The sequence below is a fragment of the Haliotis asinina genome, chromosome 16 (assembly GCF_037392515.1).
Source record: "Haliotis asinina isolate JCU_RB_2024 chromosome 16, JCU_Hal_asi_v2, whole genome shotgun sequence".
Taxonomy (NCBI): Eukaryota; Metazoa; Mollusca; class Gastropoda; order Lepetellida; family Haliotidae; genus Haliotis; species Haliotis asinina.
Genome location: NC_090295.1, coordinates 29,836,003 through 29,863,533, shown reverse-complemented (window position 1 = coordinate 29,863,533; position 27,531 = coordinate 29,836,003).

Here is a 27,531-nt window from a genome sequence, read left to right as displayed (position 1 = left end):
TCCACCAATGCATGGCACACCCCCACCGGCATACATGAGTACACCACAACATCCACCATTTCATGGGACACCGCCACCTGCATACATGAGTACACCACAACATCCACCAATGCATGGTGCACCGCCACCTGCATACATGAGTACACCACAATATCCGCCAATGCATGGCACACCGCCACCGGCATACATGAGTACACCACAACATCCACCAATGCATGGGGTAACGCCAGCCTGATACAACAGACAAAACCATCACATCCACTAATGAATGGTACCCGAACACAGACATACATGAGTACACCACAACATCCAACAAATCATAGAGTACCGCCACCGGCATACATGAGTAGACCACAACATCCACCAATGCATGTGCCAACCCCAGCCTCATACAAGAGACATAACCATCACAACCACCAATTAATGGTAAACCACAACTTATATGCATGACTATACCACAACATCCACCAATGAATGGTACCCCACCACTGATATACATGACTACACCACAACATCCACCAATGCATGGTGCACCACCACCGGCATACATGAGTACACCACAACATCCACCAATGCATGAGGCACCGCAAGTTTCATACAAGAGACATAACCATCAGATCCACAATTGCATGGGACACATGCACTGACATACATGAGTACACCACAACATCCACCAATGCATGGCACACCGCCACCGGCATACATTTGTAAAGCACAACATCCACCAATGCATGGGGCAGCGCCAGCCTCATACCAGAGACAAAACCATCACATCCACCAATGAATGGTTCCCCACCACTGATATACATGACTACACCACAAAATCCACCAATGCATGGTGCACCGCCACCGGCATACATGAGACACAGCCATCACATCCACCAATGCATGGCACACCGGCACTGACATACATGAGTACACCACAACATCCAGCAATGAATGGTACCCCACCAGTGATATAGATGACTACACCACAATATCCACCAATGCATGGTGCACCGCCATCGGCATACATGAGTACACCACAACATTCACCAATGCATGGTGCCCCGTCAGCCTCATACAAGAGACATAACAATCACATCCACCAATGAATGGTACCCCACCACTGATATACATGACTACACCACAACATCCACCAATGCATGGTGCACCGCCACCGGCATACATGAGTACACCACAACATCCACCAATGCATGGGCCAACGTCAGCCTCATACAAGAGAGAAAACCATCACATCCACCAATGAATGGTACCCCACCACTGACATACATGACTACACCACAACATCCACGAATGCATGGCACACAGGCACTGACATACATGAGTACACCACAACATCCACCAATGCATGGCACACCGCCACCGGTATACGTGAGTACACCACAACATCCACCAATGCATGGGGCAACTCCAGCCTCATACAAGAGACATGACCATCACAACCACGAATGAATGGTACCCCACCACTGATATACATGACTACACCATAACATCCACCAATGCATGGTGCACCACCACCGGCATACATGACTACAGCACAGCAACCACCAATGCATGGCACACCGCCACCGGTATACGTGAGTACACCACAACATCCACCAATGCATGGGGCAACTCCAGCCTGATACAACAGACGTAACCATCACATCCAACAATGAATGGTACCCCACCACTGATATACATGACTACACCATAACATCTACCAATGCATGGTGCACCGCCACCGGCATAGAAGAGACAAAACTATCACATCCACCAATGCATGGGACACTGGCACTGACATACATGAGTACACCATAATATCCACCAATGCATGGTGCACCGACAGCCTCATACAAGAGACAGAACCATCACATCCACCAATGCATGGCACACCGGCACTGACATACATGAGTACACCATAACATCCACCAGTGCATGGTGCACCACCATCGGTATACATGAGTACACCACAACATCCACCAATGCATGGGGCAACGCCAGCTACATACAAGAGACAAAACCATCAGAACCACCAATCAATGGTACCCCACCACTGATATACATGAGTACACCACAACATCCACCAATGCATGGGGCACAGCCACCGGCATACATGAGTACACCACAACATCCACCAATTCTTGGGGCACTGCCACGGGCACACATGAGTACTCCACAACATAAACCAATCCATGGGCCAACGTCAGCCTCATACGAGAGACATAACCATCACATCCACCAATGAATGGTACCCCATAACTGATACACATGACTACACCACAACATCCACCAATGAATGTTACCCACCAGTGATATACATGACTACACCACAACATCCGCCAATGCATGGGGCACCGCCAGCCTCATACAAGAGACATAACCATCACATCCACCAATGAATGGTACCCCACCACTGATATACATGACTACACCACAACATCCACCAATGCATGGGGCAACGCCAGCCTCATAGAAGAGACATAACCATCACAACCACCAATGAATGGTACCCCAGAACTGATATACATGACTACATCACAACATCCACCAATGCATGGTGCACCGCCACCGGCATACATGACTACACCACAACATCCAGCAATGAATGGTACCCCACCACTGATATACATGACTACACCACAACATCCACCAATGCATGGTGCACCGCCACCGGCATAGAAGAGACCTAACTATCACATCCACCAATGCATGGGACACCGGCACTGACATACATGAGTACACCATAACATCCACAAATGCATGGTGCAACCGCCACTGACATACATGAGTACACCACAACATCCACCAATGCATGGTGCACCGCCACAGGGATACATGAGTACAGCACAACATCCACCAATGCATGGGGCAACGGCAGCCTCATACAAGAGACAAAACTATCACATCCACCAATGAATGGTATCCCACCACTGATATACATGACTAAGAAAAAAAATCCACCAAAGCATGGTGCACCGCCACCGGCATACCTGAGACATAACCATCACATCCACCAATGCATGGGACACCGGCACTGACATACATGAGTACACCACAACATCCACCAATGCATGGTGCACCACCACCGGCAAACATGAGTACACCACAACATCCACCAATGCATGGTGCACCGCCATCGGCATACATGAGACATAACCATCACATCCACCAATGCATGGGACACCGGCACTGACATACATGAGTACACCATATCATCCACCAACGCATGTTGCACCGCCACCGGCATACATGAGTACACCACAACATCCACCAATGCATGGTGCACCACCACCGGGATACATGAGACATAACCATCACATCCACCAATGCATGGCACACCGGCACTGACATACATGAGAACACCACAACATCCACCAATGCATGGTGCACCACCACCGGCAAACATGAGTACACCACAACATCCACCAATGCATGGTGCACCGCCATCGGCATACATGAGTACACTGCAACATCGACCAATGCATGGCGCACCGCCAGCCTCAATGTAGAGACAAAAACATCACATCCAACAATGCATGGAACACCTCCACTGACATACATGAGTACACCACAACATCCACCAATTCATGGTGCACCGCCACCGGTACACATGAGTAAACCACAACATCCACCAATTCATAGGACACCGGCACTGACATACATGAGTACACCACAACATCCACCAATGAATGGTACCCCACCACTGATATACATGACTACACCACAACATCCACCAATGCATGGTGCACCGCCACCGGCATACATGAGTACACCACAACATCCACCAATGCATGGGGTAATGCCAACCTCATACAAGAGACATAACCATCACATCCACCAATGAATGGTACCCCACCACTGAGATACATGACTACACCACAACATCCACCAATGAATGGTGCACCGCCACCGGCATACATGAGACATAACCATCACATCCACCAATGCATGGCACACCGGCACTGACATACATGAGTACACCACAACATCCACCAATTCAAGGGGCAATGCCAGCCTCATACAAGAGACATAACCATCACCTCCACCAATGAATGGTACCCCACAACTGATGTACATGACTACACCACAACATCCACCAATGCATGGTGCACCGCCACCGGCATACATGAGTACACCACAACATCCACCAATGCATGGTGCACCGCCACCGGCATACATGAGTACACCTTAACATCCACCAATGCATGGGGCAACGCCAACCTCATACAAGAGACATAACCATCACATCCACCAATGAATGGTGCACCGCCACCGGCATACATGAGACATAACCATCACATCCACCAATGAATGGTGCACCGCCATCGGCATACATGAGTGCTCCGGAACATCCACTAATGAATGCCGCACCGTCAGCCTCATACAAGAGACATAACCATTATATCCAACAATGCATAGGGCACCGGCACTAACATACATGAGTACACCACAACATCCACCAATTCTTGGGGCACTGCCACGGGCACACATGAGTACACCACAACATAAACCAATCCATGGGCCAACGTCAGCCTCATACGAGAGACATAACCATCACATCCACCAATGAATGGTACCCCATAACTGATATACATGAATGGTGCACCGCCACAGGCATACATGAGACATAACCATCACATCCACCAATGCATGGTGCACCGCCACCGGCAAATATGAGTACACCACAGCATCCACCAATGCATGGTGCACCGAAACCGATATACATGAGACAGAACCATCACATCCACCAATGCATGGCACACCGGCACTGACATACATGTGTACATTACAACATCCACCAATGAATGGTACCCCACCACTGATATACATGACTACACCACAACATCCACCAATGCATGGTGCACCGCCACCGGCATACATGAGTACACCACAACATCCACCAATGCATGGGGTAATGCCAGCCTCATACAAGAGACATAACCATCACATCCACCAATGAATGGTACCCCACCACTGACATACATGACTACACCACAACATCCACCAATGCATGGTGCACCGCCACCGGCATACATGAGACACAACCATCACATCCACCAATGCATGGCACACCGGCACTGACATACATGAGTACACCACAACATCCACCAATTCATGGGGCAATGCCAGCCTCATACAAGAGACATAACCATCACATCCACCAATGAATGGTACCCCACCACTGATGTACATGACTACACCACAACATCCACCAATGAATGGTGCACCGCCACCGGCATACATGAGTACACCGCAACATCCACTAATGAATGCCGCACCGTCAGCCTCATACAAGAGACATAACCATTATATCCAACAATGCATAGGGCACCGGCACTGACATACATGAGTACACAACAACATCCATCAATGCATGGTGCACCACCATCGGCATACATGAGTACACCACAAGATCCACCAATGCATGGGGCAACGTCAGCCTCATACAAGAGACAAAACGATCACATCCACCAATGAATGGTGCACCGCCACCGGCATACATGAGACATAACCATCACATCCACCAATGCATGGTGCACCGCCACCGGCAAATATGAGTACACCACAACATCCACCAATGCATGGTGCACCGCCACCGGTATACATGAGACAGAACCATTACATCCACCAATGCATGGCACACCGGCACTGACATACATGTGTACATTACAACATCCACCAATGAATGGTACCCCAAAACTGATATACATGACTACACCACAACATCCACCAATGCATGGTGCACCGCCACCGGCATACATGAGTACACCACAACATCCACCAATGCATGGGGTAATGCCAGCCTTATACAAGAGACATAACCATCACATCCACCAATGAATGGTACCCCACCACTGAGATACATGACTACACCACAACATCCACCAATGAATGGTGCACCGCCACCGGCATACATGAGTACACCACAACATCCACCAATGCATGGGGTAATGCCAACCTCATACAAGAGACATAACCATCACATCCACCAATGAATGGTACCCCACCACTGAGATACATGACTACACCACAACATCCACCAATGAATGGTGCACCGCCACCGGCATACATGAGACATAACCATCACATCCACCAATGCATGGCACACCGGCACTGACATACATGAGTACACCACAACATCCACCAATTCAAGGGGCAATGCCAGCCTCATACAAGAGACAAAACCATCACCTCCACCAATGAATGGTACCCCACAACTGATGTACATGACTACACCACAACATCCACCAATGCATGGTGCACCGCCACCGGCATACATGAGTACACCACAACATCCACCAATGCATGGTGCACCGCCACCGGCATACATGAGTACACCTTAACATCCACCAATGCATGGGGCAACGCCAACCTCATACAAGAGACATAACCATCACATCCACCAATGAATGGTGCACCGCCACCGGCATACATGAGACATAACCATCACATCCACCAATGAATGGTGCACCGCCATCGGCATACATGAGTGCTCCGGAACATCCACTAATGAATGCCGCACCGTCAGCCTCATACAAGAGACATAACCATTATATCCAACAATGCATAGGGCACCGGCACTAACATACATGAGTACACCACAACATCCACCAATTCTTGGGGCACTGCCACGGGCACACATGAGTACACCACAACATAAACCAATCCATGGGCCAACGTCAGCCTCATACGAGAGACATAACCATCACATCCACCAATGAATGGTACCCCATAACTGATATACATGAATGGTGCACCGCCACAGGCATACATGAGACATAACCATCACATCCACCAATGCATGGTGCACCGCCACCGGCAAATATGAGTACACCACAGCATCCACCAATGCATGGTGCACCGAAACCGATATACATGAGACAGAACCATCACATCCACCAATGCATGGCACACCGGCACTGACATACATGTGTACATTACAACATCCACCAATGAATGGTACCCCACCACTGATATACATGACTACACCACAACATCCACCAATGCATGGTGCACCGCCACCGGCATACATGAGTACACCACAACATCCACCAATGCATGGGGTAATGCCAGCCTCATACAAGAGACATAACCATCACATCCACCAATGAATGGTACCCCACCACTGACATACATGACTACACCACAACATCCACCAATGCATGGTGCACCGCCACCGGCATACATGAGACACAACCATCACATCCACCAATGCATGGCACACCGGCACTGACATACATGAGTACACCACAATATCCACCAATTCATGGGGCAATGCCAGCCTCATACAAGAGACATAACCATCACATCCACCAATGAATGGTACCCCACCACTGATGTACATGACTACACCACAACATCCACCAATGAATGGTGCACCGCCACCGGCATACATGAGTACACCGCAACATCCACTAATGAATGCCGCACCGTCAGCCTCATACAAGAGACATAACCATTATATCCAACAATGCATAGGGCACCGGCACTGACATACATGAGTACACAACAACATCCATCAATGCATGGTGCACCACCATCGGCATACATGAGTACACCACAAGATCCACCAATGCATGGGGCAACGTCAGCCTCATACAAGAGACAAAACGATCACATCCACCAATGAATGGTGCACCGCCACCGGCATACATGAGACATAACCATCACATCCACCAATGCATGGTGCACCGCCACCGGCAAATATGAGTACACCACAACATCCACCAATGCATGGTGCACCGCCACCGGTATACATGAGACAGAACCATTACATCCACCAATGCATGGCACACCGGCACTGACATACATGTGTACATTACAACATCCACCAATGAATGGTACCCCAAAACTGATATACATGACTACACCACAACATCCACCAATGCATGGTGCACCGCCACCGGCATACATGAGTACACCACAACATCCACCAATGCATGGGGTAATGCCAGCCTTATACAAGAGACATAACCATCACATCCACCAATGAATGGTACCCCACCACTGAGATACATGACTACACCACAACATCCACCAATGCATGGTGCACCGCCACCGGCATACATGAGACACAACCATCACATCCACCAATGCATGGCACACCGGCACTGACATACATGAGTACACCACAACATCCACCAATTCATGGGGCAATGCCAGCCTCATACAAGAGACATAACCATCACATCCACCAATGAATGGTACCCCACCACTGATGTACATGAGTACACCACAACATCTACCGATGCATGGTGCACCGCCACCGGCATACATGAGTACACCACAACATTGACCAATGCATGGCACACCGCCTCCGGGATACATGAGTACACTACAAGCTCCACCAATGCATGGGGTAACGCCAGCCTAATACAAGAGACACAACCATCACATCCACCAATGCATAGGACACCGGCACTGACATACATGAGTACACCATAACATCCACCAATGCATGGGGCACCGCCACCGGCATACATGAGTACACCACAACATCCACCAATGCATGGGCCAACGCCAGCCTCATATAAGAGACATAACTATCACATCCACAAATGAATGGCACCCTGCCACTAAAATACATGACTACACCAAAACATCCACCAATGCATGGTGCACCTCCAACGGCATACATGAGTACACCGCAACATCCACCAATGCATGGCACACAGCCAGCCTAAAACAAGAGACACAACCATCACATCCACCAATGCATGGGACACCGGCACTGACATACATGAGTACACCAAAGCATCCACCAATGCATGGTGCACCACAAACGGCATACATGAGAACACCATAACATCCACCAATGCATGGTGCACCGCCTCCGGCATACATGAGTACACCGCAACATCCACCAATGCATGGCGCAACGCCAGCCTCAAACAAGAGACATAACCATCACATCCAACAATGCATAGGACACCGGTACTGACATACATGAGTACACCACAACATCCACCAATGCCTGGTGCACCACCACCGGCATACATGAGTACACCACAACATCCACCAATGCATGGGCCAACACAAGCCTCATACAAGAGACATAACCATCACAACCACCAATGAATGGTACCCAGGAACTGATATACATGAGTACACCACAACATCCACCAATGCATGGCACACCGCCACCGGCATACATGAGAACAGCACAACATCCACCAATGCATGGGGCAACGCCAGCCTCACACAAGAGACATAACCATCACATCCACCAATGAATGGTACCCCACCACTGATATACATGACTACACCACAACATCCACCAATGCATGGTGCACCGCCACCGGCATACATGAGACATAACCAACACATCCACCAATGCATGGCACAGCGGCACTGACATACATGAGGACACCATAACATTCACCAATGCATGGTGCACCACCACCGGCATATGAGTAAAACAGAACATCCACCAATGTATGGGGAACGCCAGCCTCGTTCAAGAGACATAACCATCAGAACCACCAATCAATGGTACCCCACCACTGACATACATGAGTACACCATAACATCCACCAATGCATGGGGCACCGCCACCGGCATACATGAGTACACCACAACATCCACCAATGGATAGGGAACGCCAGCCTGATACAACAGACATAACCATCACATCCACTAATGAATGGTACTCCACCACTAAAATACATGACTACACCACAACATCCACCAATGCATGGTGCACCGCCACCGGTATACATAAGTACACGACAACATTGACCAATGCATGGCACACCGCCACCGGCATATATGAGTACACCACTACATCCACCAATGCATGGGGTAACGCCAGCCTCATACAAGAGACATAACCATCACATCCACCAATGAATGGTGCACCGCCACCTGCTTACATGAGACATAACCATCACATCCACCAATGCATGGGACACCGGCACTGACATACATGAGTACACCACAACATCCACCAATGCATGGTGCAGCACCACCGGCATACATGAGTACACCATAACATCCACCAATGCATGGGGCAGCGCCAACCTCATACAAGAGACATAACCATCACATCCACCAATGAATGGTGCACCGCCACCGTCATACATGAGACATAACCATCACATCCACCAATGAATGGTGCACCGCCACCGGCAAATATGAGTACACCGCAACATCCACTAATGAATGCCGCACCGTCAGCCTCATACAAGAGACATAACCATTATATCCAACAATGCATAGGGCACCGGCACTGACATACATGAGTACACCACAACATCCACCAATGCATGGTGCACCGCCACCGGCATGCATGAGTACACCACAACATCCACCGATGCATGGGGCAACGTCAACCTCATACAAGAGACAAAACCATCACATCCACCAATGAATGGTGCACCGCCACCGGCATACATGAGACATAACCATCACATCCACCAATGCATGGTGCACCGCCACCGGCAAATATGAGTACACCACAACATCCAAAAATGCATGGTGCACCGCCACCGGTATACATGAGACAGAACCATTACATCCACCAATGCATGGCACACCGGCACTGACATACATGTGTACATTACAACATCCACCAATGAATGGTACCCCACCACTGATATACATGACTACACCACAACATCCACCAATGCATGGGGTAATGCCAGCCTCATACAAGAGACAAAACCATCACATCCACCAATGAATGGAACCCCACCACTGAGATACATGACTACACCACAACATCCACCAATGCATGGTGCACCGCCACCGGCATACATGAGACATAACCACCACATCCACCAATGCATGGCACACCGGCAATGACATACATGAGTACACCACAACATCCACCAATTCATGGGGCAATGCCAGCCTCATACAAGAGACATAACCATCACATCCACCAATGAGTGGTACCCCACCACTGATGTACATGACTACACCACAACATCCACCAATGCATGGTGCACCGCCACCGGCATACATGAGTACACCACAACATCCACCAATGCATGGTGCACCGCCACCGGCATACATGAGTACACCACAACATTGACCAATGCATGGCACACCGCCTCCGGGATACATGAGTACACCACAAGATCCATTAATGCATGGGGTAACGCCAGCCTAATACAAGAGACACAACCATCACATCCACCAATGCATAGGACACCGGCACTGACATACATGAGTACACCACAACATCCACCAATGCATGGTGCACAGCCACCGGCATACATGAGTACACCACAACATCCACCAATGCATGGGGCACCGCCACCGGTATACATGAGTACACCACAACATCCACCAATGCATGGGCCAACGCCAGCCTCATGTAAGAGACATAACCATCACATCCACAAATGAATGGCACCCTACCACTAAAATACATGACTACACCACAACATCTACCAATGCATAGGACACCGGCACTGACATACATGAGTACACCAAAACATCAACCAATGCATGGTGCACCACAAACGGCATACATGAGAACACCATAACATCCACCAATGCATGGTGCACCGCCTCCGGCATACATGAGTACACCGCAACATATACCAATGCATGGCGCAACACCAGGCTCATACAAGAGACATAACCATCACATCCAACAATGCATAGGACACCGGCACTGACATACATGAGTACACCACAACATCCACCAATGCATGGTGCACCACCACCGGCATACACGAGTACACCACAACATCCACCAATGGATGGGGAACGCCAGCCTGATACAACAGACATAACCATCACATCCACTAATGAATGGTACTCCACCACTAAAATACATGACTACACCACAACATCCACCAATGCATGGTGCACCGCCACCGGTATACATGAGTACACCACAACATTGACCAATGCATGGCACACCGCCTCCGGCATACATGAGTGCACCACAACATCCACCAATGCATGGGGTAATGCCATAATAATACAAGAGACACAACCATCACATCCACCAATGCATAGGGCACCGGCACTGACATACATGAGTACACAACAACATCCACCAATGGATGGTGCACCACCACCGGCACACACGAGTACACCACAACATCCACCAATGCATTTTGCACCGCCACCGGCTTACAAGAGTACACTGCAACATCCACCAATGGATGGCGCACCGTCAGCCTCATACAAGAGACATAACCATTACATCCAACAATGCATAGGACACCGGCACTGACATACATGAGTACACCACAACATCCACCAATGCATGGTGCACCGCCACCGGCATACATGAGTACACCACAACATCAACCAATTCATGAGGCACCGCCACCGGCATACATGAGTACACCACAACATCCACCAATGCATGAGGCACCGCCAACGGCATACATGAGTACACCACAACATCCACCAATGCATGGCGCACCGTCAGCTTTATACAAGAGACACAAGCATTACATCCAACAATGCATAGGACACCGGCACTGACATACATGAGTACACCACAACATCCACCAATGCATGGGGCACCGCCACCGGCATACATGAGTACACGACAACATCAACCAATGCTTATGCCAACGCCATCCTCATACAAGAGACATAACCATCACATCCACCAGTGCATGGGACACCGGCACTGACATACATGAGTACACCACAACATCCACCAATGCATGGGGCACCACCACCGGCATACATGAGTACACGAACACATCAACCAATGCTTGTGCCAACGCCAGCCTCATACAAGAGACATAACCATCACATCCACCAGTGAATGGGACACCGGCACTGACATCCATGAGTACAGCATAACATCCACCAATGTATGGTGCACCACCACCGGCATACATGAGTACACCACAACATCCACCAATGCTTGGTGCACCGACACCGGCATATATGAGTACACCGCAACATCCACCAATGCATGGGGCACCGCCACCGGCATACATGAGTACACGAACACATCAACCAAAGCTTGTACCAACGCCAGCCTTATACAAGAGACATAACCATCACATTCACCAGTGAATGGGACACCGGCACTGACATCCATGAGTACACCGCAACATCCACCAATGCATGGGGCACCGCCACTGGTATACATGAGTACACCACACCACAACATACACCAATGCATGGGGCAACGCCAGCCTCATACAAGAGACATAACCATCACATCCACCAGTGCATGGGACACCGGCACTGACATACATGAGTACACCACAACATCCACCAATGCATGGGCCAACACAAGCCTCATACAAGAGACATAACCATCACAACCACCAATGAATGGTACCCAGGAACTGATATACATGAGTACACCACAACATCCACCAATGCATGGCACACCGCCACCGGCATACATGAGAACAGCACAACATCCACCAATGCATGGGGCAACGCCAGCCTCACACAAGAGACATAACCATCACATCCACCAATGAATGGTACCCCACCACTGACATACATGACTACACCACAACATCCACCAATGCATGGTGCACCGCCACCGGCATACATGAGACATAACCAACACATCCACCAATGCATGGCACAGCGGCACTGACATACATGAGGACACCATAACATTCACCAATGCATGGTGCACCACCACCGGCATATGAGTAAAACAGAACATCCACCAATGTATGGGGAACGCCAGCCTCGTTCAAGAGACATAACCATCAGAACCACCAATCAATGGTACCCCACCACTGACATACATGAGTACACCATAACATCCACCAATGCATGGGGCACCGCCACCGGCATACATGAGTACACCACAACATCCACCAATGGATAGGGAACGCCAGCCTGATACAACAGACATAACCATCACATCCACTAATGAATGGTACTCCACCACTAAAATACATGACTACACCACAACATCCACCAATGCATGGTGCACCGCCACCGGTATACATAAGTACACGACAACATTGACCAATGCATGGCACACCGCCACCGGCATATATGAGTACACCACTACATCCACCAATGCATGGGGTAACGCCAGCCTCATACAAGAGACATAACCATCACATCCACCAATGAATGGTGCACCGCCACCTGCTTACATGAGACATAACCATCACATCCACCAATGCATGGGACACCGGCACTGACATACATGAGTACACCACAACATCCACCAATGCATGGTGCAGCACCACCGGCATACATGAGTACACCATAACATCCACCAATGCATGGGGCAGCGCCAACCTCATACAAGAGACATAACCATCACATCCACCAATGAATGGTGCACCGCCACCGTCATACATGAGACATAACCATCACATCCACCAATGAATGGTGCACCGCCACCGGCAAATATGAGTACACCGCAACATCCACTAATGAATGCCGCACCGTCAGCCTCATACAAGAGACACAACCATTATATCCAACAATGCATAGGGCACCGGCACTGACATACATGAGTACACCACAACATCCACCAATGCATGGTGCACCGCCACCGGCATGCATGAGTACACCACAACATCCACCGATGCATGGGGCAACGTCAACCTCATACAAGAGACAAAACCATCACATCCACCAATGAATGGTGCACCGCCACCGGCATACATGAGACATAACCATCACATCCACCAATGCATGGTGCACCGCCACCGGCAAATATGAGTACACCACAACATCCAAAAATGCATGGTGCACCGCCACCGGTATACATGAGACAGAACCATTACATCCACCAATGCATGGCACACCGGCACTGACATACATGTGTACATTACAACATCCACCAATGAATGGTACCCCACCACTGATATACATGACTACACCACAACATCCACCAATGCATGGGGTAATGCCAGCCTCATACAAGAGACAAAACCATCACATCCACCAATGAATGGAACCCCACCACTGAGATACATGACTACACCACAACATCCACCAATGCATGGTGCACCGCCACCGGCATACATGAGACATAACCACCACATCCACCAATGCATGGCACACCGGCACTGACATACATGAGTACACCACAACATCCACCAATTCATGGGGCAATGCCAGCCTCATACAAGAGACATAACCATCACATCCACCAATGAGTGGTACCCCACCACTGATGTACATGACTACACCACAACATCCACCAATGCATGGTGCACCGCCACCGGCATACATGAGTACACCACAACATCCACCAATGCATGGTGCACCGCCACCGGCATACATGAGTACACCACAACATTGACCAATGCATGGCACACCGCCTCCGGGATACATGAGTACACCACAAGATCCATTAATGCATGGGGTAACGCCAGCCTAATACAAGAGACACAACCATCACATCCACCAATGCATAGGACACCGGCACTGACATACATGAGTACACCACAACATCCACCAATGCATGGTGCACAGCCACCGGCATACATGAGTACACCACAACATCCACCAATGCATGGGGCACCGCCACCGGTATACATGAGTACACCACAACATCCACCAATGCATGGGCCAACGCCAGCCTCATGTAAGAGACATAACCATCACATCCACAAATGAATGGCACCCTACCACTAAAATACATGACTACACCACAACATCTACCAATGCATAGGACACCGGCACTGACATACATGAGTACACCAAAACATCAACCAATGCATGGTGCACCACAAACGGCATACATGAGAACACCATAACATCCACCAATGCATGGTGCACCGCCTCCGGCATACATGAGTACACCGCAACATATACCAATGCATGGCGCAACACCAGGCTCATAGAAGAGACATAACCATCACATCCAACAATGCATAGGACACCGGCACTGACATACATGAGTACACCACAACATCCACCAATGCATGGTGCACCACCACCGGCATACACGAGTACACCACAACATCCACCAATGGATGGGGAACGCCAGCCTGATACAACAGACATAACCATCACATCCACTAATGAATGGTACTCCACCACTAAAATACATGACTACACCACAACATCCACCAATGCATGGTGCACCGCCACCGGTATACATGAGTACACCACAACATTGACCAATGCATGGCACACCGCCTCCGGCATACATGAGTGCACCACAACATCCACCAATGCATGGGGTAATGCCATAATAATACAAGAGACACAACCATCACATCCACCAATGCATAGGGCACCGGCACTGACATACATGAGTACACAACAACATCCACCAATGGATGGTGCACCACCACCGGCACACACGAGTACACCACAACATCCACCAATGCATTTTGCACCGCCACCGGCTTACAAGAGTACACTGCAACATCCACCAATGGATGGCGCACCGTCAGCCTCATACAAGAGACATAACCATTACATCCAACAATGCATAGGACACCGGCACTGACATACATGAGTACACCACAACATCCACCAATGCATGGTGCACCGCCACCGGCATACATGAGTACACCACAACATCAACCAATTCATGAGGCACCGCCACCGGCATACATGAGTACACCACAACATCCACCAATGCATGAGGCACCGCCAACGGCATACATGAGTACACCACAACATCCACCAATGCATGGCGCACCGTCAGCTTTATACAAGAGACACAAGCATTACATCCAACAATGCATAGGACACCGGCACTGACATACATGAGTACACCACAACATCCACCAATGCATGGGGCACCGCCACCGGCATACATGAGTACACGACAACATCAACCAATGCTTATGCCAACGCCATCCTCATACAAGAGACATAACCATCACATCCACCAGTGCATGGGACACCGGCACTGACATACATGAGTACACCACAACATCCACCAATGCATGGGGCACCACCACCGGCATACATGAGTACACGAACACATCAACCAATGCTTGTGCCAACGCCAGCCTCATACAAGAGACATAACCATCACATCCACCAGTGAATGGGACACCGGCACTGACATCCATGAGTACAGCATAACATCCACCAATGTATGGTGCACCACCACCGGCATACATGAGTACACCACAACATCCACCAATGCTTGGTGCACCGACACCGGCATATATGAGTACACCGCAACATCCACCAATGCATGGGGCACCGCCACCGGCATACATGAGTACACGAACACATCAACCAAAGCTTGTACCAACGCCAGCCTTATACAAGAGACATAACCATCACATTCACCAGTGAATGGGACACCGGCACTGACATCCATGAGTACACCGCAACATCCACCAATGCATGGGGCACCGCCACTGGTATACATGAGTACACCACACCACAACATACACCAATGCATGGGGCAACGCCAGCCTCATACAAGAGACATAACCATCACATCCACCAGTGCATGGGACACCGGCACTGACATACATAAGTACAGCATAACATCCACCAATGCATGGTGCACCACCACCGGCATACATGAGTACACCACAACATCCACCAATGCATGGGGCACCGCCACCGGCATACATGAGTACACCACAACATCAACCAATGCTTGTGCCAACGCCAGGGTCATACAAGAGACATAACCATCACAAGCACTAATGAATGGTACCTAACAACTGATATACATGATTACACTACAACATCAACCAATGCATGGGGCACCGCCACCGGCATACATGAGTACACCACAACATCCACCAATGCATGGCACACTGCGACCGGCATACATGAGTACACCACAACATCCACCAATGCATGGTGGACCACCACCGGCATACATGAGTACACCATAACATCCACCAATGCATTTTGCACCGCCACCGGTTTACAAGAGTACACTGCAACATCCACCAATGGATGGCGCACCGTCAGCCTCATACAAGAGACATAACCATTACATCCAACAATGCATAGGACACCGGCACAGACATACATGAGTACACCACAACATCCACCAATGCATGGTGCACCGCCACCGGCATACATGAGTACACCACAACATCCACCAATTCATGAGGCATCGCCACCGGCATACATGAGTACACCACAAGATCCACCAATGCATGGTGCACCACCACCGGCATACATGAGTACACCATAACATCCACCAATGCATTTTGCACCGCCACCGGCTTACATGAGTACACCACAACATCCACCAATGCATGGTGCACCGCCACCGGCATACATGAATACACCACAACATCCATTAATTCATGAGGCACCGCCAACGGCATACATCAGTACACCACAACATCCACCAATGCATGGCGCACCGTCAGCTTTATACAAGAGACACAAGCATTACATCCAACAATGCATAGGACACCGGCACTGACATACATGAGTACACCACAACATCCACCAATGCATGGCGCACCGTCAGCTTTATACAAGAGACACAAGCAATACATCCAAGAATGCATAGGACACCGGCACTGACATACATGAGTACACCACAACATCCACCAATGCATGGCACACTGCCATCGGCATACATGAGTACACCACAACATCCACCAATGCATGGTGAACCACCAGCGGCATACATGAGTACACCATAACATCCACCAATTCATGAGGCACCGCCACCGGCATACATGAGTACACCACAACATCGACCAATGCATGGTGGACCGCCACCGGCATACATGAGTACACCACAACATCCACCAATTCATGAAGCACCGCCACCGGCATACATGAGTACACCACAACATCCACCAATGCATGGTGCACCGTCAGCTTTATACAAGAGACACAACCATTACATCCAACAATGCATGGGACACTGGCACTGACATACATGAGTACACGACAACATCCACCAATGCATGGGCCAACGCCAGCCTCATATAAGAGACATAACCATCACATCCACAAATGAATGGCACCCTACCACTAAAATACATGACTACACCACAACATCTACCAATGCATAGGACACCGGCACTGACATACATGAGTACACCAAAACATCAACCAATGCATGGTGCACCACAAACGGCATACATGAGAACACCATAACATCCACCAATGCATGGTGCACCGCCACCGGCATACATGAGTACACCACAACATCCACCAATTCATGAGGCACCGCCACCGGCATACATGAGTACACCACAACATCCACCAATGCATGGTGCACCACCACCGGCATACATGAGTACACCATAACATCCACCAATGCATTTTGCACCGCCACCGGCTTACATGAGTACACCACAACATCCACCAATGCATTGTGCACCGCCACCGGCATACATGAATACACCACAACATCCATTTATTCATGAGGCACCGCCAACGGCATACATCAGTACACCACAACATCCACCAATGCATGGCGCACCGTCAGCTTTATACAAGAGACACAAGCATTACATCCAACAATGCATAGGACACCGGCACTGACATACATGAGTACACCACAACATCCACCAATGCATGGCGCACCGTCAGCTTTATACAAGAGACACAAGCAATACATCCAACAATGCATAGGACACCGGCACTGACATACATGAGTACACCACAACATCCACCAATGCATGGCACACTGCCACCGGCATACATGAGTACACCACAACATCCACCAATGCATGGTGAACCACCAGCGGCATACATGAGTACACCATAACATCCACGAATTCATGAGGCACCGCCACCGGCATACATGAGTACACCACAACATCGACCAATGCATGGTGGACCGCCACCGGCATACATGAGTACACCACAACATCCACCAATTCATGAAGCACCGCCACCGGCATACATGAGTACACCACAACATCCACCAATGCATGGTGCACCGTCAGCTTTATACAAGAGACACAACCATTACATCCAACAATGCATGGGACACTGGCACTGACATACATGAGTACACCACAACATCCACCAATGCATGGGCCAATGCATTTTGCACCGCCACCGGCTTACATGAGTACACCACAACATCCACCAATCCAGTGTGCACCGCCACCGGCATACATGAATACACCACAACATCCATTTATTCATGAGGCACCGCCAACGGCATACATGAGTACACCACAACATCCACCAATGCATGGCGCACCGTCAGCTTTATACAAGAGACACAAGCATTATATCCAACAATGCATAGGACACCGGCACTGACATACATGAGTACACCACAACATCCACCAATGCATGGCGCACCGTCAGCTTTATACAAGAGACACAAGCAATACATCCAACAATGCATAGGACACCGGCACTGACATACATGAGTACACCACAACATCCACCAATGCATGGCACACTGCCACCGGCATACATGAGTACACCACAACATCCACCAATGCATGGTGAACCACCAGCGGCATACATGAGTACACCATAACATCCACGAATTCATGAGGCACCGCCACCGGCATACATGAGTACACCACAACATCGACCAATGCATGGTGGACCGCCACCGGCATACATGAGTACACCACAACATCCACCAATTCATGAAGCACCGCCACCGGCATACATGAGTACACCACAACATCCACCAATGCATGGTGCACCGTCAGCTTTATACAAGAGACACAACCATTACATCCAACAATGCATGGGACACTGGCACTGACATACATGAGTACACCACAACATCCACCAATGCATGGGCCAACGCCAGCCTCATATAAGAGACATAACCATCACATCCACAAATGAATGGCACCCTACCACTAAAATACATGACTACACCACAACATCTACCAATGCATAGGACACCGGCACTGACATACATGAGTACACCAAAACATCAACCAATGCATGGTGCACCACAAACGGCATACATGAGAACACCATAACATCCACCAATGCATGGTGCACCGCCACCGGCATACATGAGTACACCACAACATCCACCAATTCATGAGGCACCGCCACCGGCATACATGAGTACACCACAACATCCACCAATGCATGGTGCACCACCACCGGCATACATGAGTACACCATAACATCCACCAATGCATTTTGCACCGCCACCGGCTTACATGAGTACACCACAACATCCACCAATGCATTGTGCACCGCCACCGGCATACATGAATACACCACAACATCCATTTATTCATGAGGCACCGCCAACGGCATACATCAGTACACCACAACATCCACCAATGCATGGCGCACCGTCAGCTTTATACAAGAGACACAAGCATTACATCCAACAATGCATAGGACACCGGCACTGACATACATGAGTACACCACAACATCCACCAATGCATGGCGCACCGTCAGCTTTATACAAGAGACACAAGCAATACATCCAACAATGCATAGGACACCGGCACTGACATACATGAGTACACCACAACATCCACCAATGCATGGCACACTGCCACCGGCATACATGAGTACACCACAACATCCACCAATGCATGGTGAACCACCAGCGGCATACATGAGTACACCATAACATCCACGAATTCATGAGGCACCGCCACCGGCATACATGAGTACACCACAACATCGACCAATGCATGGTGGACCGCCACCGGCATACATGAGTACACCACAACATCCACCAATTCATGAAGCACCGCCACCGGCATACATGAGTACACCACAACATCCACCAATGCATGGTGCACCGTCAGCTTTATACAAGAGACACAACCATTACATCCAACAATGCATGGGACACTGGCACTGACATACATGAGTACACCACAACATCCACCAATGCATGGGCCAATGCATTTTGCACCGCCACCGGCTTACATGAGTACACCACAACATCCACCAATGCATTGTGCACCGCCACCGGCATACATGAATACACCACAACATCCATTTATTCATGAGGCACCGCCAACGGCATACATGAGTACACCACAACATCCACCAATGCATGGCGCACCGTCAGCTTTATACAAGAGACACAAGCATTACATCCAACAATGCACAGGACACCGGCACTGACATACATGAGTACACCACAACATCCACCAATGCATGCCACACTGCCACCGGCATACATGAGTACACCACAACATCCACCAATGCATGGTGGACCACCACCGGCATACATGAGTACACCACAACATTGACCAATGCATGGCACACCGCCTCCGGCATACATGAGTGCACCACAACATCCACCAATGCATGGGGTAATGCCATAATAATACAAGAGACACAACCATCACATCCACCAATGCATAGGACACCGGCACTGACATACATGAGTACACCACAACATCCACCAATACATGGTGCACCACCACCGGTATACATGAGTACACCATAACATCCACTAATGCATGGTGCACCGCCACCGGCATACATGAGTACACCGCAACATCCACCAATGCATCGCGCACCGCCAGCCTCATACAAGAGACATAACCATCACATCCAACAATGCATAGGACACCGGCACTGACATACATGAGTACACCACAACATCCACCAATGCATGGTGCACCACCACCGGCATACATGAGTACACCATAACATCCACTAATGCATGGTGCACCGCCACCGGCATACATGAGTACACCGCAACATCCACCAATGCATCGCGCACCGTCAGCTTTATACAAGAGACACAAGCATTACATCCAACAATGCATAGGACACCGGCACTGACATACATGAGTACACCACAACATCCACCAATGCATGGCGCACCGTCAGCTTTATACAAGAGACACAAGCAATACATCCAACAATGCATAGGACACCGGCACTGACATACATGAGTACACCACAACATCCACCAATGCATGGCACACTGCCACCGGCATACATGAGTACACGACAACATCCACCAATGCATGGTGAACCACCAGCGGCATACATGAGTACACCATAACATCCACCAATTCATGAGGCACCGCCACCGGCATACATGAGTACACCACAACATCGACCAATGCATGGTGGACCGCCACCGGCATACATGAGTACACCACAACATCCACCAATTCATGAAGCACCGCCACCGGCATACATGAGTACACCACAACATCCACCAATGCATGGTGCACCGTCAGCTTTATACAAGAGACACAACCATTACATCCAACAATGCATGGGACACTGGCACTGACATACATGAGTACACCACAACATCCACCAATGCATGGGCCAACGCCAGCCTCATATAAGAGACATAACCATCACATCCACAAATGAATGGCACCCTACCACTAAAATACATGACTACACCACAACATCTACCAATGCATAGGACACCGGCACTGACATACATGAGTACACCAAAACATCAACCAATGCATCGTGCACCACAAACGGCATACATGAGAACACCATAACATCCACCAATGCATGGTGCACCGCCTCCGGCATACATGAGTACACCGCAACATCCACCAATGCATGGCGCAACGCCAGCCTCATACAAGAGACATAACCATCACATCCAACAATGCATAGGACACCGGCACTGACATACATGAGTACACCACAACATCCACCAATGCATGGTGCACCACCACCGGCATACACGAGTACACCACAACATCCACCAATGGATGGGGAACGCCAGCCTGATACAACAGACATAACCATCACATCCACTAATGAATGGTACTCCACCACTAAAATACATGACTACACCACAACATCCACCAATGCATGGTGCACCGCCACCGGTATACATGAGTACACCACAACATTGACCAATGCATGGCACACCGCCTCCGGCATACATGAGTGCACCACAACATCCACCAATGCATGGGGTAATGCCATAATAATACAAGAGACACAACCATCACATCCACCAATGCATAGGACACCGGCACTGACATACATGAGTACACCACAACATCCACCAATACATGGTGCACCACCACCGGTATACATGAGTACACCATAACATCCACCAATGCATCGCGCACCGCCAGCCTCATACAAGAGACATAACCATCACATCCAACAATGCATAGGACACCGGCACTGACATACATGAGTACACGACAACATCCACCAATGCATGGTGCACCGCCACCGGCATACATGAGTACACCACAACATCAACCAATTCATGAGGCACCGCCACCGGCATACATGAGTACACCACAACATCCACCAATGCATGAGGCACCGCCAACGGCATACATGAGTACACCACAACATCCACCAATGCATGGCGCACCGTCAGCTTTATACAAGAGACACAAGCATCACATCCAACAATGCATAGGACACCGGCACTGACATACATGAGTACACCACAACATCCACCAATGCATGGGGCACCGCCACCGGCATACATGAGTACACGACAACATCAACCAATGCTTATGCCAACGCCATCCTCATACAAGAGACATAACCATCACATCCACCAGTGCATGGGACACCGGCACTGACATACATGAGTACACCACAACATCCACCAATGCATGGGGCACCACCACCGGCATACATGAGTACACCACAACATCCACCAATGCTTGGTGCACCGACACCGGCATATATGAGTACACCGCAACATCCACCAATGCATGGGGCACCGCCACCGGCATACATGAGTACACGAACACATCAACCAAAGCTTGTACCAACGCCAGCCTTATACAAGAGACATAACCATCACATTCACCAGTGAATGGGACACCGGCACTGACATCCATGAGTACACCGCAACATCCACCAATGCATGGGGCACCGCCACTGGTATACATGAGTACACCACACCACAACATACACCAATGCATGGGGCAACGCCAGCCTCATACAAGAGACATAACCATCACATCCACCAGTGCATGGGACACCGGCACTGACATACATGAGTACAGCATAACATCCACCAATGCATGGTGCACCACCACCGGCATACATGAGTACACCACAACATCCACCAATGCATGGGGCACCGCCACCGGCATACATGAGTACACCACAACATCAACCAATGCTTGTGCCAACGCCAGGGTCATACAAGAGACATAACCATCACAAGCACTAATGAATGGTACCTAACAACTGATATACATGATTACACTACAACATCAACCAATGCATGGGGCACCGCCACCGGCATACATGAGTACACCACAACATCCACCAATGCATGGCACACTGCGACCGGCATACATGAGTACACCACAACATCCACCAATGCATGGTGCACCACCACCGGCATACATGAGTACACCATAACATCCACCAATGCATTTTGCACCGCCACCGGCTTACAAGAGTACACTGCAACATCCACCAATGGATGGCGCACCGTCAGCCTCATACAAGAGACATAACCATTACATCCAACAATGCATAGGACACCGGCACAGACATACATGAGTACACCACAACATGCACCAATGCATGGTGCACCGCCACCGGCATACATGAGTGCACCACAACATCCACCAATTCATGAGGCACCGCCACCGGCATACATGAGTACACCACAACATCCACCAATGCATGGTGCACCACCACCGGCATACATGAGTACACCATAACATCCACCAATGCATTTTGCACCGCCACCGGCTTACATGAGTACACCACAACATCCACCAATGCATGGTGCACCGCCACCGGCATACATGAATACACCACAACATCCATTAATTCATGAGGCACCGCCAACGGCATACATCAGTACACCACAACATCCACCAATGCATGGCGCACCGTCAGCTTTATACAAGAGACACAAGCATTACATCCAACAATGCATAGGACACCGGCACTGACATACATGAGTACACCACAACATCCACCAATGCATGGCGCACCGTCAGCTTTATACAAGAGACACAAGCAATACATCCAACAATGCATAGGACACCGGCACTGACATACATGAGTACACCACAACATCCACCAATGCATGGGGCACCGCCACCGGCATACATGAGTACACGACAACATCAACCAATGCTTATGCCAACGCCATCCTCATACAAGAGACATAACCATCACATCCACCAGTGCATGGGACACCGGCACTGACATACATGAGTACACCACAACATCCACCAATGCATGGGGCACCGCCACCGGCATACATGAGTACACGAACACATCAACCAATGCTTGTGCCAACGCCAGCCTCATACAAGAGACATAACCATCACATCCACCAGTGAATGGGACACCGGCACTGACATCCATGAGTACAGCATAACATCCACCAATGCATGGTGCACCACCACCGGCATACATGAGTACACCACAACATCCACCAATGCTTGGTGCACCGACACCGGCATATATGAGTACACCGCAACATCCACCAATGCATGGGGCACCGCCACCGGCATACATGAGTACACCACAACATCAACCAATGCTTGTGCCAACGCCAGGGTCATACAAGAGACATAACCATCACAAGCACTAATGAATGGTACCTAACAACTGATATACATGATTACACTACAACATCAACCAATGAATGGGGCACCGCCACCGGCATACATGAGTACACCACAACATCCACCAATGCATGGCACACTGCTACCGGCATACATGAGTACACCACAACATCCACCAATGCATGGTGCACCACCACCGGCATACATGAGTACACCATAACATCCACCAATGCATTTTGCACCGCCACCGGCTTACAAGAGTACACTGCAACATCCACCAATGGATGGCGCACCGTCAGCCTCAAACAAGAGACATAACCATTACATCCAACAATGCATAGGACACCGGCACTGACATACATGAGTACACCACAACATCCACCAATGCAAGGTGCACCGCCACCGGCATACATAAATACACCACAACATCCACCAATTCATGAGGCACCGCCACCGGCATACATGAGTACACCACAACATCCACCAATTCATGAGGCACCGCCACCGGCATACATGAGTACACCACAACATCCACCAATTCATGAGGCACCGCCAACGGCATACATGAGTACACCACAACATCCACCAATGCATGGCGCACCGTCAGCTTTATACAAGAGACACAAGCATTACATCCAACAATGCATAGGACACCGGCACTGACATACATGAGTACACCACAACATCCACCAATGCATGGGGCACCGCCACCGGCATACATGAGTACACGACAACATCAACCAATGCTTATGCCAACGCCATCCTCATACAAGAGACATAACCATCACATCCACCAGTGCATGGGACACCGGCACTGACATACATGAGTACACCACAACATCCACCAATGCATGGGGCACCGCCACCGGCATACATGAGTACACGAACACATCAACCAATGCTTGTGCCAACGCCAGCCTCATACAAGAGACATAACCATCACATCCACCAGTGAATGGGACACCGGCACTGACATCCATGAGTACAGCGTAACATCCACCAATGCATGGTGCACCACCACCGGCATACATGAGTACACCGCAACATCCACCAATGCATGGGGCACCGCCAGGGTCATACAAGAGACATAACCATCACAAGCACTAATGAATGGTACCTAACAACTGATATACATGATTACACTACAACATCAACCAATGCATGGGGCACCGCCACCGGCATACATGAGTACACCACAACATCCACCAATGCATGGCACACTGCCACCGGCATACATGAGTACACCACAACAT